The sequence below is a fragment of the Aythya marila genome (assembly GCF_965140915.1).
Source record: "Aythya marila genome assembly, chromosome: 4".
NCBI lineage: Eukaryota > Metazoa > Chordata > Aves > Anseriformes > Anatidae > Aythya > Aythya marila.
In genome coordinates this window covers 35008929-35024107 of record NC_139045.1, presented here as the reverse complement: position 1 = coordinate 35024107, position 15179 = coordinate 35008929, and positions in this window count along the sequence as shown.

The following is a 15179-nucleotide window of genomic DNA, read 5'->3' as shown; positions in this document are numbered from 1 at the left end:
CTGAGAAGGTACAAGCAGATCTGTTTGCTGACAAATTTTTCTTACGGTCACTTGAGAACATCAAGGGAATGTACTTTTCTGTGCCAGCAGCTGTGGGTGGGTGGTTGATCCACATGGCCGTGCAGTTGCATGAAATGATCCTAGACACGTTGATCAGACCTGGAGCTTCACAGCTCAACATACAGGAGGCTGCCATGTGTATGAGCATCGTGCGGGACTGGGGCAGGGAAAGGATGGCCTGATCATTACGAGTAGTTTCATCATGTGTGCCGTGTTTCAGTGTTGTCTGGCATGGTTTTTCTTTCAACAGTAAGGTGGATGAAAGCATATGCAGAGTATGTGGCCTTGCCTTTGTTTGTCTCTGTGCTCTGGTCACCCCTGGTGTTTTGTAAAACACTGCTGTGCTTCCTTGCATGGGAAATCACTGTGGCCTCACAGGTGTTGTATACAAGGAGCTCACTCAGTCAGAGTTCATTGTATCTACAACTCTGTGTAGTATGCCTGAAAAATGTGACATGCCTGTCGCATAAACAGGAAATGACCCTTGGGGGGGACTGAGTGTAGCTGAAAACCTAATCTAAATAATGCCGTTAGTCGTCTCCATATGGTAACCTTTCATTGCCACGCAAGTTTGGAAAACATGGTTGTAACTGGCTTCCACATGCTGGGTGGATGCACAGATACCAGATGTTGCCTTGCATGTTTAAGTTTCTATCTAAAATCAATCTGAAGCACAAATATTCTATGTACAGCAATTGTGGGTGAAAGCCTGCATGTGTAAAAGTTAGTATTTACATGGGAACTGGGCTGGACCTATAGCACTAGAAACAAGGTTGAGGTTTCTTTGATCATCTGAGCTTCTTACGGCAATAAATAGTTGAAACAAAACAAAACCAGGGAGGTAGCATACTTAAAACATATTTGATGATATGTTTTCATTAAAAATATATAGTTGTCATAAAAAGATAGAATAAAATGTGTTTTTAAGTGCTGGCTAGAATGTCAGTAAAGGCTGGCTTCATTTCTTAAAATCGCCAGAAACAATACCATGTAATGTAGCAATAGACTGACGATATCCTCTTTAGTCATATAAAATTTAGGCACTCTCAGTTTCTGTGCTTTCATGTGTATAATCTATGATCTGTATTGTGTCTGTTTTTCAAATGCAGAACTAGAATGTGCCTTGTGAAGTTCCTGCCTCATTCCATGTAGCCTGCTCTCTCTTTCCGAAGTCTTTCCACCTCCAAGTTCTTTATGGAGTTGCTGAGAGCATAGTAAAAGGGTTGGTTAATAAAAGTAGAGTAAAAATTACATGAGGTACTGTAAAAAGGCATTTAGCATGTACCTGGAAAAACAACAGTTTTATTTATATAGGTATGTTAAATAAAAGTATTCTCTTTATTGCTTATGGGAAGCAGAACTTGCAGACTGCAAGTCTGACAAATTTAACCTGGAATTGCTGGTTTGCTACTGAAGTAAAAATACTGCAATAGGAATTACATTTTAAATTACCTTCCTTACAGAAGGCAAGCCCTATAAGACGTTATTTTCAAGGCAGAGGTAGGAATGGAGAGCAGTGATTTACTTTGCTCAGTATGGGTTTGTTGTGCACCAAATTTGTTTGTGCTCCTTTTAAAGTCACTTTTCATAAGAGTTCAGATTTGAAGATAACAACCAAACAAATGGGTCTGTGTGCTTGTAGGAGCCAACTGTGCTTGTTGCTGTTCTCTAGCAGTATCTGTTGGGAGTTGTGCATGCATTATCCCTGAATATCAAAATAGAGATGTACCTAAAAATTGCTGTACCTGAAAAATGGAGCTCAATCCCATCTGTATGGTACCCAGTAAATTAGCTACCAACTGGCATAGCCATTGCGTAGGGTCCAGTTCTTCATGCAATACAGAAGTTACTTCACACTACAGGTGGTTATTCTCTTTATATACACTATAGGGCCTTTCAGTGATAATCATGTGATACTATGTCGGAAATACACAGTGTTAATGACAGAATAAAGCTTGGGGTGCACAACACATTTTTGTCTCATCAAATGTGCTTAAGTGATGATCTCATTCTATTTTTGTCTGGAAAGTTGAATAAAGAGATGAAAGGAAATGAGAGATCATAGTCCTGATATGTAAAAAGAGAAAGGAGAAAAAAAAAAAAGTACAGATCTGCTTCAATTCTTTCCACCCCATCTTGTAAACTAATTCTGCCTCTTAGGAGCCTACTGGAGGAAAGGGAAAAATCTGGATGGACTTGCTACATGTGGTTTCCTTCTGGCTCAAGCTGACCCAGCAAGGGGGGGAGATCTCACAGTGGAACAGATGCTGTGTTCTTCAGAGAAAGTATGAATTGCTTCCTCTAAACAGATTGATCTAAAAGTCTGAGGGCTATGAGGCGAGGGGAAAATATATATAAAAAAAAATAGCAACAGCAAAAACAGTGTTTTGAAAATGTAATGCAGAAAGGGAGCTCAAGAGCTTTGTAGGTCATTTGCTTTGCCTCCAGGAAAATAGTTGTTCAGACTCTGGCCTTCCAGCACATGTCAACAGTCCTGCTGCTGCTTGCTTTCCCGAGAAGCATTTCAAGAGCAAGCTCTGGGAGGTAGATGGGGTCTCTTCATCCTTCCCTGTTGCAAAAGTGCTGATATGCTTTTGTCCACATACCCATTACCTGTTCAGGATGTACAGCAGGGGGCTGCTGTTGCTGATAGGACTCGACCTGTGCCAGCTTTCTGATCTGGGTTTGAGAAATGATCATGAGGGAGAAGGAAGCAAAAGCAGCAATGGATGGGCAGTGTGAATTGTTGGGAATAGTGAGTGGCAGCCCTCTGCTAGTTGTCCTGTTTTTGCAAGTGTGCTCTTCAGATACTGTCAAGAAAGAGACTGCAAATGGAAAATGCGACTTTTTGGTGCATGAACAGTTGAGAGTAGTTTTCATGAATGCTGTATGTAACAAGTTGTTGAGCCTTGTACATGCTATGCATATGGAGAAGTGCAGTAAATCCCAGTCAGGTGGTGGGTTGGCTGCATCATGTGCTCTTTCAGGTGGTATGGACAGAAGGACTGAGTATAGGGATTGGATAAAAATCAAATGGAAGATATTTCACAGTCTCCCTAAGTATTCTTTTCTAGTTCTTTATAATCTTTGTAGTTAGAAAGTTTGTTCTACTTTTGGTTTAAATCTGCCTTTCTACAAATGAACCCGATTCCTTCTTAGTCTGCCTTTGTTGGTGATGCCGTGAGTCATTCACTGACATCTTGATGATGCCTATGAAGATACGTACATTCCTGCCCCTTGCCCTACTTTTCCATTTCTCCTTTTTCCAAAAAAATAATTTTTAAAGTTCTTTTTTTTTTTTTCTTCTGCTTTTAGAGGCACTTGATGAAGTTTTTTTTCCTCTGGATTCCAGTTTGCTTACCTCCCTTATAGTAAGGTGCCTGAAACAGCATTATGGTCTGGTTGAGATCTCACTAATACTTCAAAGCTATTGACCGGAGAGCTGAGTAAAGTGATTACTTCATTTCTTTCTTGTGGCACTTCTCTTAATAGATTTTGGGACTGAATTTTGCAACATCACTTCCAGTCTGTGGCTTTCAAGCGTTTTTAGTAGGATGAGTGCTTAGCCAAATAGTTTTGTTTTATGGGGTTAAAAAAAGAAAAAAAAAAAAAGGTTATATTTTGTGCTTACCTATAGTGGATGTCACCCTGCTAGAAATACAGCAAGATTCAATCCTATTTTCCTGTGAATCTTGACAAAAGATAATACTCTTGTGAGAATGAGGAATGAGGGAGTGGTGAGGTGGGGAATTTGGCCTAATACCTGGATTCTTACACTCATAATTGTGTCAAAATACTAAATTTTGTATATTCTGGACATTGATTGTGAGGAATATCCAGATTTAATCTTCAGAAAAGTTTAATTAAGCTAATTGGCAAGGATAGATCCTTTGGATGAAACCTTTTTGTTCTTGCCTTTTCTTTTTTGACTCTATTTCTCTGATACCTTTTTAAGCTAAAACAAGTCTTAAATTTTTGGCAAGAATTTACTGTTCTTTCTCAAGTAAGTGTTAAAATATTTATCTAGCCAGCATCCAAGGGTCATTCTTTAAAAATAAGTAAAAACAAAACAAAACAACAACAAAAAGCACATTCAACAATTATGTTAAAGTGAAAGATGGAGGCAAAAGTTTTTTTTCCCCATTTGTGCGTGTGCTTTCACTTTTTTCAAAGATCATCAAGAACAAGAAAGAGTAACATTTCTTTTGCAGGTTAGACATTAAAACTTGGTCTCTGCATATTACAGTGCACGAATTATGAAAGCATGTAGTTAGATAACTAACATTTGGTCTGTACTTGTAGCCTTCTTCTAGAAAGGCCAACCATAAACTTTTCAGAAATAACCTTCACTAAAATACATGCTGCCCTGTTGTCTGAGCTTCTGAGACGCTGTAGTCATCATGAAGTAATCCAGGAATATTTGTGTGGATGGTGGGAGAATCCAATTAGGAAATTGCCCATCAGAGCTCAGAATGCTTGCTGTATTACTGACATTATTTATTAAACGTTTTATTCTAAAATATAACTGTAAATAGATATGATACAAAATTAGCTGAAAAGGTCAGAGGAATGATCTGTGACAAATAAAGGAGGTTTGATTTTTACATTTATATATTTCTCTAGATATAGTTCTGCTTGCTGAAGAATATGAAATGAGGGTTGTACTTGCTTATTTGAAAATCATTGAAGGTTCTGGTTGGTGGGGTCTGCCTCTTAACTGAAGAGACTGGAGATATCCTATTGTATGGTTAAGGAACTTGGTCTGCCACCTGTCTTGACATTTAATACTACAGTAACAAAACCAAACCAGATTTAACTGCTTAAACATAAGTACCTTTGTGGTCTACACTACTAGTTTTATGTAGCATACTGGAATATCTCTGTCCTGTAGAGTCAGGGCTTTGACTAGCGAATTTGTGCTGGCTTCTCTACTTTCTGCAGTGTAAAGATAAGATGTCATCTGACACATGGATTTCTAGGGGGGGAAGAAAGGACAATTTCTCACGTTAAAAGTAAGTAGAGATAAGATGGGGAAAAGAGAGACCAACACCTTTATTATTTTATTTTATTTATAGTAGTGACAAAGACCAGAAAAGAGAGGCGTGAGGGCCAGCTTTTCTTCTACTTAGCTGAGTCTCAAAGCCCCTGAGGTACTGAGACAGATAGCTTTGTACCTGGGAATCACAGAATCGCATAATGGTTTGTGTTGGAGGGGACCAGTAAAACCGCTGTATTGGACTTTCGGAGGGCTGACTTTGAGCTGCTCAGGACACTGGTTGGTGGAGTCCCTTGGGAGGTGGTTCTGAAGGGCAGAGGAGTCCAGGAAGGCTGGGCGCTCTTCAAGAGGGAAGTCTTAATGGCGCAGGAACGGTCTGTCCCCACGTGCCCAAAGACGAGCTGGCGGGGAAGAAGACCGGCCTGGCTCAACAGAGAATTGTGGCTTGATCTTAGGAGGAAAAAGAGGGTTTATAAGCTTTGGAAAAGTGGGCAGGCCACTAAGGAGGACTTTAAAGAAGTAGCGAGGCTGTGCAGGGACAAAATTAGGAAGGCCAAAGCTCATCTGGAGCTCAATCTGGCTACTGCCGTTAAAGATAACAAAAAACGTTTCTATAAATACATCAACACAAAAAGGAGGACTAAGGAGAATCTCCATCCTTTACTGGATGCAGGGGGAAACTTAGTTACAAGAGATGAGGAAAAGGCGGAGGTGCTCAATGCCTTCTTTGCCTCAGTCTTTAGCGGCAATACCGGATGTTCTCTGGATACTCAGTACCCTGAGCTGGTGGAAGGGGATGGGGAGCAGGATGTGGCCCTCATTATCCATGAAGAACTGGTTGGTGACCTGCTACGGCACTTAGATGTGCACAAGTCGATGGGGCCGGATGGGATCCACCCAAGGGTACTGAGGGAACTGGCAGAGGAGCTGGCCAAGCCACTATCCATCATTTATCAGCAGTCCTGGCTATCGGGGGAGGTCCCAATCGACTGGCGGCTAGCAAACGTGATGCCCATCTACAAGAAGGGCCGGAGGGCAGACCCGGGAAACTACAGGCCTGTCAGTTTGACCTCAGTGCCAGGAAAGCTCATGGAGCAGATCCTCCTGAGAGTCATCATGCAGCACTTGCAGGGCAAGCAGGCGATCAGGCCCAGTCAGCATGGCTTTATGAAAGGCAGGTCATGCCTGACGAACCTGATCTCCTTCTATGACAAAGTGACGCGCTGGGTGGATGAGGGAAAGGCTGTGGATGTGGTCTACCTTGACTTCAGCAAGGCTTTTGACACCGTCTCCCACAGCATTCTCCTCAAGAAACTGGCTGCTCTTGGCTTGGACTGGCGCACGCTTCGTTGGGTTAGAAACTGGCTGGATAGCCGGGCCCAAAGAGTCGTGGTAAATGGAGCCAAGTCCAGTTGGAGGCCAGTCACTAGTGGCATCCCCCAGGGCTCGGTGCTGGGGCCGGTCCTCTTTAATATCTTCATCGATGATCTGGACGAGGGCATCGAGTGCACCCTCAGTAAGTTCGCAGATGACACCAAGTTAGGTGTGTGTGTCGATCTGCTTGAGGGTAGGAAAGCTCTGCAGGAGGATCTGGATAGGCTGCACCGATGGGCTGAGGTCAACTGCATGAAGTTCAACAAGGCCAAGTGCCGGGTCCTGCACCTGGGGCGCAATAACCCCAAGCAGAGCTACAGGCTGGGAGAGGAATGGTTGGAGAGCTGCCAGACAGAGAAGGACCTGCGAGTATTGGTCAATAGTCGGCTGAATATGAGCCAGCAGTGTGCTCAGGTGGCCAAGAAGGCCAACGGCATCCTGGCTTGTATCAGAAACAGTGTGACCAGCAGGGCTAGGGAGGTGATCGTCCCCCTGTACTCAGCTCTGGTGAGGCCGCACCTCGAGTACTGTGTTCAGTTTTGGGCCCCTCGCTACAAGAAGGACATGGAGGTGCTTGAGCGGGTGCAGAGAAGGGCGACGAAGCTGGTGAGGGGCCTGGAGAACAAGTCCTACGAGGAGCGGCTGAGGGAGCTGGGCTTGTTCAGCCTGGAGAAGAGGAGGCTCAGGGGTGACCTTATCGCTCTTTTTAGGTACCTCAAGGGAGGCTGTAGCGAGGTGGGGGTTGGCCTGTTCTCCCACGTGCCTGGTGACAGGACGAGGGGGAATGGGCTTAAGTTGAGCCAGGGGAGTTTTTGGTTAGATGTTAGGAAGAGCTTCTTCACTGAAAGGGTTGTGAGGCACTGGAACAGGCTGCCCAGGGAAGTGGTGGAGTCACCATCCCTGGAAGTCTTTAAAAGACGTTTAGATGTAGAGCTTAGGGAAATGGTTTAGTGGGGACTGTTAGCGTTAGGTCAGAGGTTGGACTCAATGATCTTGAGGTCTCTTCCAACCTAGAAAATTCTGTGATTCTGTGACCTTAAAAAATGCCCATTGGGAATAGCACAGGTGTCCTTGATGCTTTCTTGGATGCTTTCCTGCACTGTGCTGTGACTGAATGTTTAGGGCCTGGTCTGAATGTTTAAGAACTGAATTCTGTCAGAGATGTCAATGTTGAGGAAGTGGTCCCTTAGTCACTTGAGCATATTTTCATGCTTACCGAGACAGATTGATTTAACATAAAACAGGCAAGAATATTTTCCCCTTCTGCTCCTTGTTCCACACGCCTATGAAGTTAAAGTGGAATTGTGCTACAGTTAACAGATGTAGTCGTTTGCACAGCTCATCCTAGTGACAAGCCTCACTTTCTGCTGGAGAGTGTGTTCTGCTAATAGCATTTAACCCTCAGTAGGAACGGCTGGAGTACGAATGCCTGATGGGAGACCATCTGGAGAAGAGCTCTTCCTGAGGCTTATCAATATTCCAAGCAGGAACCTACGGGGACTCTCTGCTCTCAGAGCAGCGAGACTGGAGAAGTGGTGACAGCTATAATGGCAGGGCACTAATGACTTTAGAGAAATGTTACTTTTGTAATTGGAAATGATACAAACAGTGTCATTAAAACAGATTGTTGATGCAATTTTTATTCTTGTCATAAGCTTAGTTCTAAGAATGGGTTCACTCTAAGGAGATGACATCAGAATTTTTAGGCTTTGCACAATTAGATGGACAGATCATGAGCCTTTAACTCACAAAATGCTGTTTTCCAGAACACCAATTAAAACGAGTGAGGATTAGAATGACTTACTTTTCCTTCAGTTGAACAGCAGTGCAGAAGAGGTGAAATGTCATTCTTGAAGATGTGGCTAAAGAGCTGAGGGCTTTGATTTGAACTCTGATTTTTTTTTTTATTATATTTTTTTCTTTAAGCAGTTGCACTTTAAGAAAAAATAATCTGTATAGTCCAAGATTTGGCAGAAAATATGAGAAACATAGAGAAACCAATGAGATATCAGAAACCAATTCAAGAAACATCTCATTCCCCTTGTAACCCTGCTGCTCTAATCCAGTCCCCACCCATTCAGTCTTTTTTTAGAGTAAGTAGGCACACAAAGTCAGCAAAATGGTGGTGGGGAGGAGACACTTCAGTGAAGGAGACCTTGAATACTTTTAATGCAACACTTGATTTTTTTGCTTGTTTGTCATATCAGGTAAATTTTTAATATCTAATTGGCACATAAGACATTCTGTCAGACCTCGACTAGTGGTGACTGTTGTCCTAACTGAAGTATTTGGCATCTGTTTACTGTGTTCTAGTATCAGTCTTGCTGCATGAGAAGATAACACTAGGAATATATTCTCCTGAAAAAAAAAAAAAAAAAAAAAAAACAAAAAACAAAAAAACAAAAAAAAAAAAAAAAAAAAAAAAAAAAAAAACAACCACAGCAAACAAGGACAAAGAATGGTATGTATGTATATAAAACAGCACTTTCTTTGGATATTCCTGCACTCATCTTTGAATGTTTCATCTCCTGAAGATTTGAATCTGGCCTGTCTGGACAGAGTTGAGAGTTGGAGCACTCCTGGGAGCTGGTAGAGCTGCTGGCCTTTCCAAGGCGGGCAGAAAGTCTGAAACTGCATTGAACTAGGGACAAATAGATACAAAGCTGGAAAGTTTGGAAAGAACTAGGTACAGCTTTTGACGTCTGACTACTGTTTTCTTTCCACAGCAATGTTAGATGCCCTTTCTCACTGTTCTTTAAACAACAAAATAGCTATTTCTGTTTAAAGCTGATATGCTGAAACAGAATATTTGTTCAGAAGGCAAAGTTTCAGTCATTCAGTCTGTACCTCCTTTGCTTCTAAAATTACAAAATAGGTACAGTTGAATCTGATCTCAAAATGATGAAGGGTGCTGATGACTGCAAATCATCTGAGGTGAATGCTGCAGTTTTGTGTTTGATTCTCAACAGTAAAACACAGTCTTTAAATAATGACTTGTGCTATAGGACAAGTCTTCATACCACTTATATGAAGTTTCCAGTTTCTTTCCCGCACTGATTTTCTGAGTAAGTCTCCTAAGACAGAAACAGAGCTACTGGTTAAAATTATGCTTTGTATTTTGTTTGTCTTTTGTAGGAAATAAGATGACATTCCCACATACAGTGTATATTGTAGGGACATCCCTAACTTACTGCAGCAACCATTGAGACGCCAATGGCAATTCTGCTGGGAAGTGCAAAGCTCACTGTAAAGGACTCCCAAACAGTCCAGTTCCACTGGTCTTACGTGAGTAACCCTCCAGATTAAAACCAAGGTGGGAACTCATACTGGCAGAGGTGTGACTTCAGTGTTTTACATTCTGAATCCCACTGAATGTACTCCACGTAAATGTTGAATGTGTTTAAGTTCCTCAGGTTGTTAGAACACTGCTGTAGCTGAACAGGATAGATTTATGATTGTAATGAGGTAATAATAAATCCTTTTGTATTCAGAATACGTCCAAGCTGTGTGACAAAAATACATAGCACTAGCTTCCCCTCCTGGCCAGAAGAAGTAAGTGATCTTGAAGGTCAGAGACAGCCGAATTATTTCTCTTTTTTTACCTTTATATGCTAAAGATAGAAATGCTAGTTTTCAGAGCACAAATTAATACTTAACTGCTAGTGAGAGGGGAGGAAAAAAGTGCTGGTGAGACATCTTTCTTTATTGGAACTATAGTACAACAACGGATCAAGATAGGGTTACTGTTGGAAGATGCAGTTCTTCTCTAAATGTGGGCCTAATTTGTAAAGTAACTAGATAAAAAATAATAAATTTTAGACAGAAAAATTCCTGCTGTCTCTTTTAGACCTATTAGGTGGTGCTAGAAACAAATATTTTACTGCTTTCCGTAATCTGTATGCTAATCTTCCCTGTGCAGCTGTGTCTGTTATGATTTTAACTTCTATTTTGGAGTATGCCTTTTTTTGGCTTGCCTTTTTGTTTTTAAAATAAGACATCTTTCTTTCATTTTAATTCTGGGGTACAATATTTTGTAACATTAGCACGAATTTTGTAAATACAGATGTACTGCCATAAAGGTGTTTATTTTGTGGCATAAGACAACAGTGCACAATATGATCCAACATGCTTTTTAAAAAGCCATTTCTAAGTTAGCTTGCCAGCCTCTTACAATACTGTATTTCAACCCTTTTGGATGGTTTCATCACGTAATATTGAATCTTAGCAAAATCTTTCCTTTTGTCGTTCTCTTCCATCTGCTACAGCTGACTGGAAAACGGGACATTTAAATAGCTAAATAATTCTGCACTGTAAGAAGCCTGAAGTCTTGCTTTTGTGGGCATGTTGGAGATTAAGCATGCAAGTGCAGCATGCAGGCATGTAGATGCATATGAGAAAAACAGAAACTTCCCGCATGATAAATGATAGCCTCATGTTTAAGATGCTTATGTTGACTGCAGGAAGCAGGCTTCTCTGTTTACATCAGGGGGATTGGTCTGAATTGGAAATATTTAGGTTTTCCACTATCTCAGTTTTGAATCCCAATTATCACATTTATCGTGGGCGTGGTCTTCCTCTTCATCTTGGCTTTAAGTGTCATCCTGGAACTGAAAATGTGTCTTGATATGTTTTGCTGCTATTGTTATGTTCCTATGGTCACTGCTGCCCACTATCTCACTTCCACCAATTGTCTCTTTCACCTGCTTGTGAACCGTTCAGCATGGGGATGTTGAAACAAAGATCTCTGAGCACTGATGCTGTTAGAGATGCAGGGAAAAACTTGAATGCATGAAAGACTTCATCTTTACTCTTAATGCTGTTTTACATTGTTGTCCAAAGTTGTAAACTGTTACGCATTCATCATTCCTTCTTTGCCCTAATGTATGCTTCACTTTGTGAACAAAGGTTTTACTTTTTGCTGAGATTGTGCTAATTTCATACAAAGCTAATAAACTTTTTACACATTGGGATGGCAGGGGAGGGGGGCAAGAGGGGAGGCAGGTTGAATTTCACTTCAAAGTGTCAGTCCTTTGTTTCCATCCTTGTCAAGTTTGAAAGAACTCAGGAACTGCAGCCAATGCATCATTTCTTTAGGCACAAAGTAGCTGGGAATTAAGATATCTTGTCAAAGTCAAGTGTCATGTTGTATTATCCTTTCTTATGTTTACTAATATGTTTGCTATGGTTTCATTGCTGTAATAAAAGTAATCAGGAGGAGGCAATTAATGCTTTCCTTTTCAGCTGTGCAATAATGGACTACATGAGAAATGTTTTTGTCATGAGCCATTGATGGCTATGGAGGAAAACATTCTTTAAGCCAAATTTTAAATACTTTATTAATTGAAAGAAAAAAATAGTATTTTACTGACAAGTGACATGCCCTTGCAGGCTTATAATTTTAACAATGAAGAAGTCCTGGAGAACATTATTTAATTTGCTTTTGCAGCTATTAGTCTCTATGAATTAGTATTCTTTTCTTTCTTGTCCATATAATTATTCACAAATAAATTCACAGAAAACATAATTCCTTTTAGAAGATAAACTTTTTTTTTTTTTAATCTGTCCCTTTCACATGTCATTTTAGACCAGGCAGTTCATCGTGAACTGTTGAAAAACTTCTGCAGAAATGGTAAAAAACTTTCCAGTAGTGGTTGATGTCATTTCTCACTAATGTGCAGTCATTGCTCAGTTTATACCAAAAAGAAAATGTTGGAGTCACTGCTGTAAAGTTCTGTGAATAAACTTCAGCTCCCTTGCTTATAAAACTGTTATACAAATATAAACCATAGTGGTTTAAGATGCTTTTTTTCTCCTCTTTCTTCAGATACTCTCGTAGGTCTCCGCCACAGTTCAGAGAGCAAATTTCTTTTTCCCAAGTTCACCAGGCAGCTCTAGCAGCTCTGACAACCTTACAGCTCCTCACCAGCATGGGTACAATGAATCTGCACAACTGTTGAAGTCATCCTCTATTTGTAGGTTGCTGAACTGGGAAAGCTGGGGTAAGGCTTTTGTCTCCAGACCTAGCCAGAGAGACAACTTACTGCTCTGTCCTAAAACCTTCAAGTGCCCCTACACAGCAAACACCTGCTTGTATAGCTGTTAGTGAGCCTTTGGGGAAATTTGCTTCTTTTATGCTGCTTCCTTGCCCAAGTCATGAATGTAAAACCAGAGTCCTGAGGTCGTGCTTTTTTTCAGGCATCCAGTTATCTTTAAAATGACGGGGAGGGATTTTATTTTTTTGTTTGTTTAAAGTTCTGAGACTGGTCTTATTTAAAGGCTACTGCTCTTTACTGAAAATAAGGCTGTAATCAGCAGGTACCTTACTTAATGTTGCTCTGCAAAGCTCTGATTCAGATTTTTCTCTGTGTGAGAACTCAAGTAAATTGAGGGGTGTCCTCTGAAATAAAGGACAAGTACTCATTCAGTTACCACTGTAGTTTCAGTTGGTACTGTATCAGGGACTGTAGTTATTCTGTAATTTGCCTAGGCATGACATGCAGGCAGGATTTAACCCACACCACAAATAAACACTTGTTTATTGCTCTGTTTGGAAGTAGCAGGTTGAAATGGAAGAGAACCCCTCATTTCTCCTGTGCTCTGGGATGCAACATGTCGGCTCTCAGCCACAAAAGGGGAAGTGCTGCATTGCTGCTTCCTGGGAGCTGGGGGACAGGCATGTAGTGTTTGCAGGAGGGAGCCTGACAGAGTTTGGATCTACATTATGTCAGCCAAAATTTTAATGTAGTCTAAGAAGTATGACTATTTTTCTTGAACTTATCATAGCAATAAAACCACTAGTCTGGTTGTAATCATACTAGCCAAAAGCATGCATTTGCAAGTAGGGAGGGTGGAATGGAGGGAGGAGGAATGGAGAAATACTGGAGTGAGCGAGAGAGAGTAAAAAAAGATGTAGTGCTATGCTGCAAGTGGAGTGTGAGTAGTCAGCATAGGAATTGCCACTGAATTTGTGTTCCTGAATGAGAAGTTCATTTAGCAATAAAGCATAGTGGAGAAAGCATTTGGAGGGCATGGTAGAGCCTTAAATATCACCCCATCCTCACAGGGGGAGAATGAAGTAATGAAATAAAACCACATTTCTAAGAAATTGTCATTGCTTTTTGCAAGTGACATGCATTTCATAATTCTGGAACCATAACCAGTAATGAGTGTAGTCATGCCAGACCCTTTAACATACAGAGGGAAGGACCAATAGAGGTAGTTCGTAGATACAGAAAAATTACATCTTTACATTATTTGGGAAAAAGCCAGTGAGTTTCAAGCTGGTGCTGTTCATTGGATTTCATCAGTTATTTGTCCTGTTATAATTTCTTTTTAATATTTTTCATTTAGATCATAGAAAATCTTACTTTTGTACTTTTGCAACATATTGCTTATAGCTGTATCTATTAACATAATAAATACTGTAGTTATAATAATAATGTGCACAAGGATTGCTTCAGGACTTCTTAAGGAGATGAGCAGAGCAGTGGAAATTGGAGTGCTGCCAGAGAAAGGAAGCACTAACGGATGGCAAAGAAGCTAGTGTCATGCAGTGTGTCTTGTGAGAAGTTACAGATTTTTTTTTTCTATTGTAACGATTGTGATTCAATTGAACACTTTGTTCAAAAGATCTGCACAAAGAGTAGTGCCTCCCCACCCACCCCTACTCCATGGTGCAGTATTTTATAACACTTGGCTCAGAAGGAAGACTGCATTTCACAAGTAACCAGCAGTACCGTTTTCTTAAACATCTGGGTTAGATTTACAATAAGGAGGTTAAGACCAGATCAGTTGCCTTAAATCTTGGACAAGGTTGCAGACTGTGATGATAACTGTGGGATACACATTTTTATTCTTCTAACATCTCTGGGGAAAAAAAGCAGGGGGAACACAATAGAAAGATGACTTGCATTTGAAATAAAAACAAATAGAAAATACTAGGGAAGCAAGCATGAGGCTTTTGAAAGCTACTGAAGGACCTTCCTGAATACCTCAGCTAGGATGTGAATTAATAACAGCTGGGTAAAGAAGGAACACATGAGCCTGCAGAACTCCTTGTGTTGGAAGTCAGAACACAGAAAGCCAGTTAGGCTGACCAAAATTTAGTGGGTTGGGTGTAATAAAGAACAAAAAAGTGCATGTTTGGTCTCTTACTGTATGTGACCATATGGAAAACATGAAAACACTATAGTAGGACAGAATGCAGATCGAGGAGACTCGGGATATGGTCCAGCTTCTAAGGAAGTGCTTTGCCTATTTTAGATGAGGTCAGAGTAATATAAAATCAGAGATGCAAGAAAAGCACGTGATTGTGGGAGAGCTGCACAATCTCTATTTCAGTATACTGAAAGTATGTGTGTATATCCATTACAGTGCAATAGGAATTCTGTCAAGTCTGACATTTGGAAATTATAGTCTTTGGAGAAAAGAAACTTACTTGTTTAAGATTGGAGTTGAGGGGAGAGGGATGTGACTTGCAGGATTATGCTTTTACCTAGTTGAGCATCATTGTGGGAGTGTCTTACAATGGTTCTTGTATGAAGAGTACTCAAAAATACATACGTGTCTTCCTCATGGTCATATCAGCTTGGCAATGCAGCTGATGAACTGTATAAAATAGCACACTTTTTCTGAACTGCTGAATGCACAATTTAATATAATTCCTACTATTCTGTTCCACAAGTTGATGGTACACCAAGAACTGAACAATCTATTCTCCCCCTTCAGAGCTGCTGTAATGTGCAGTTTT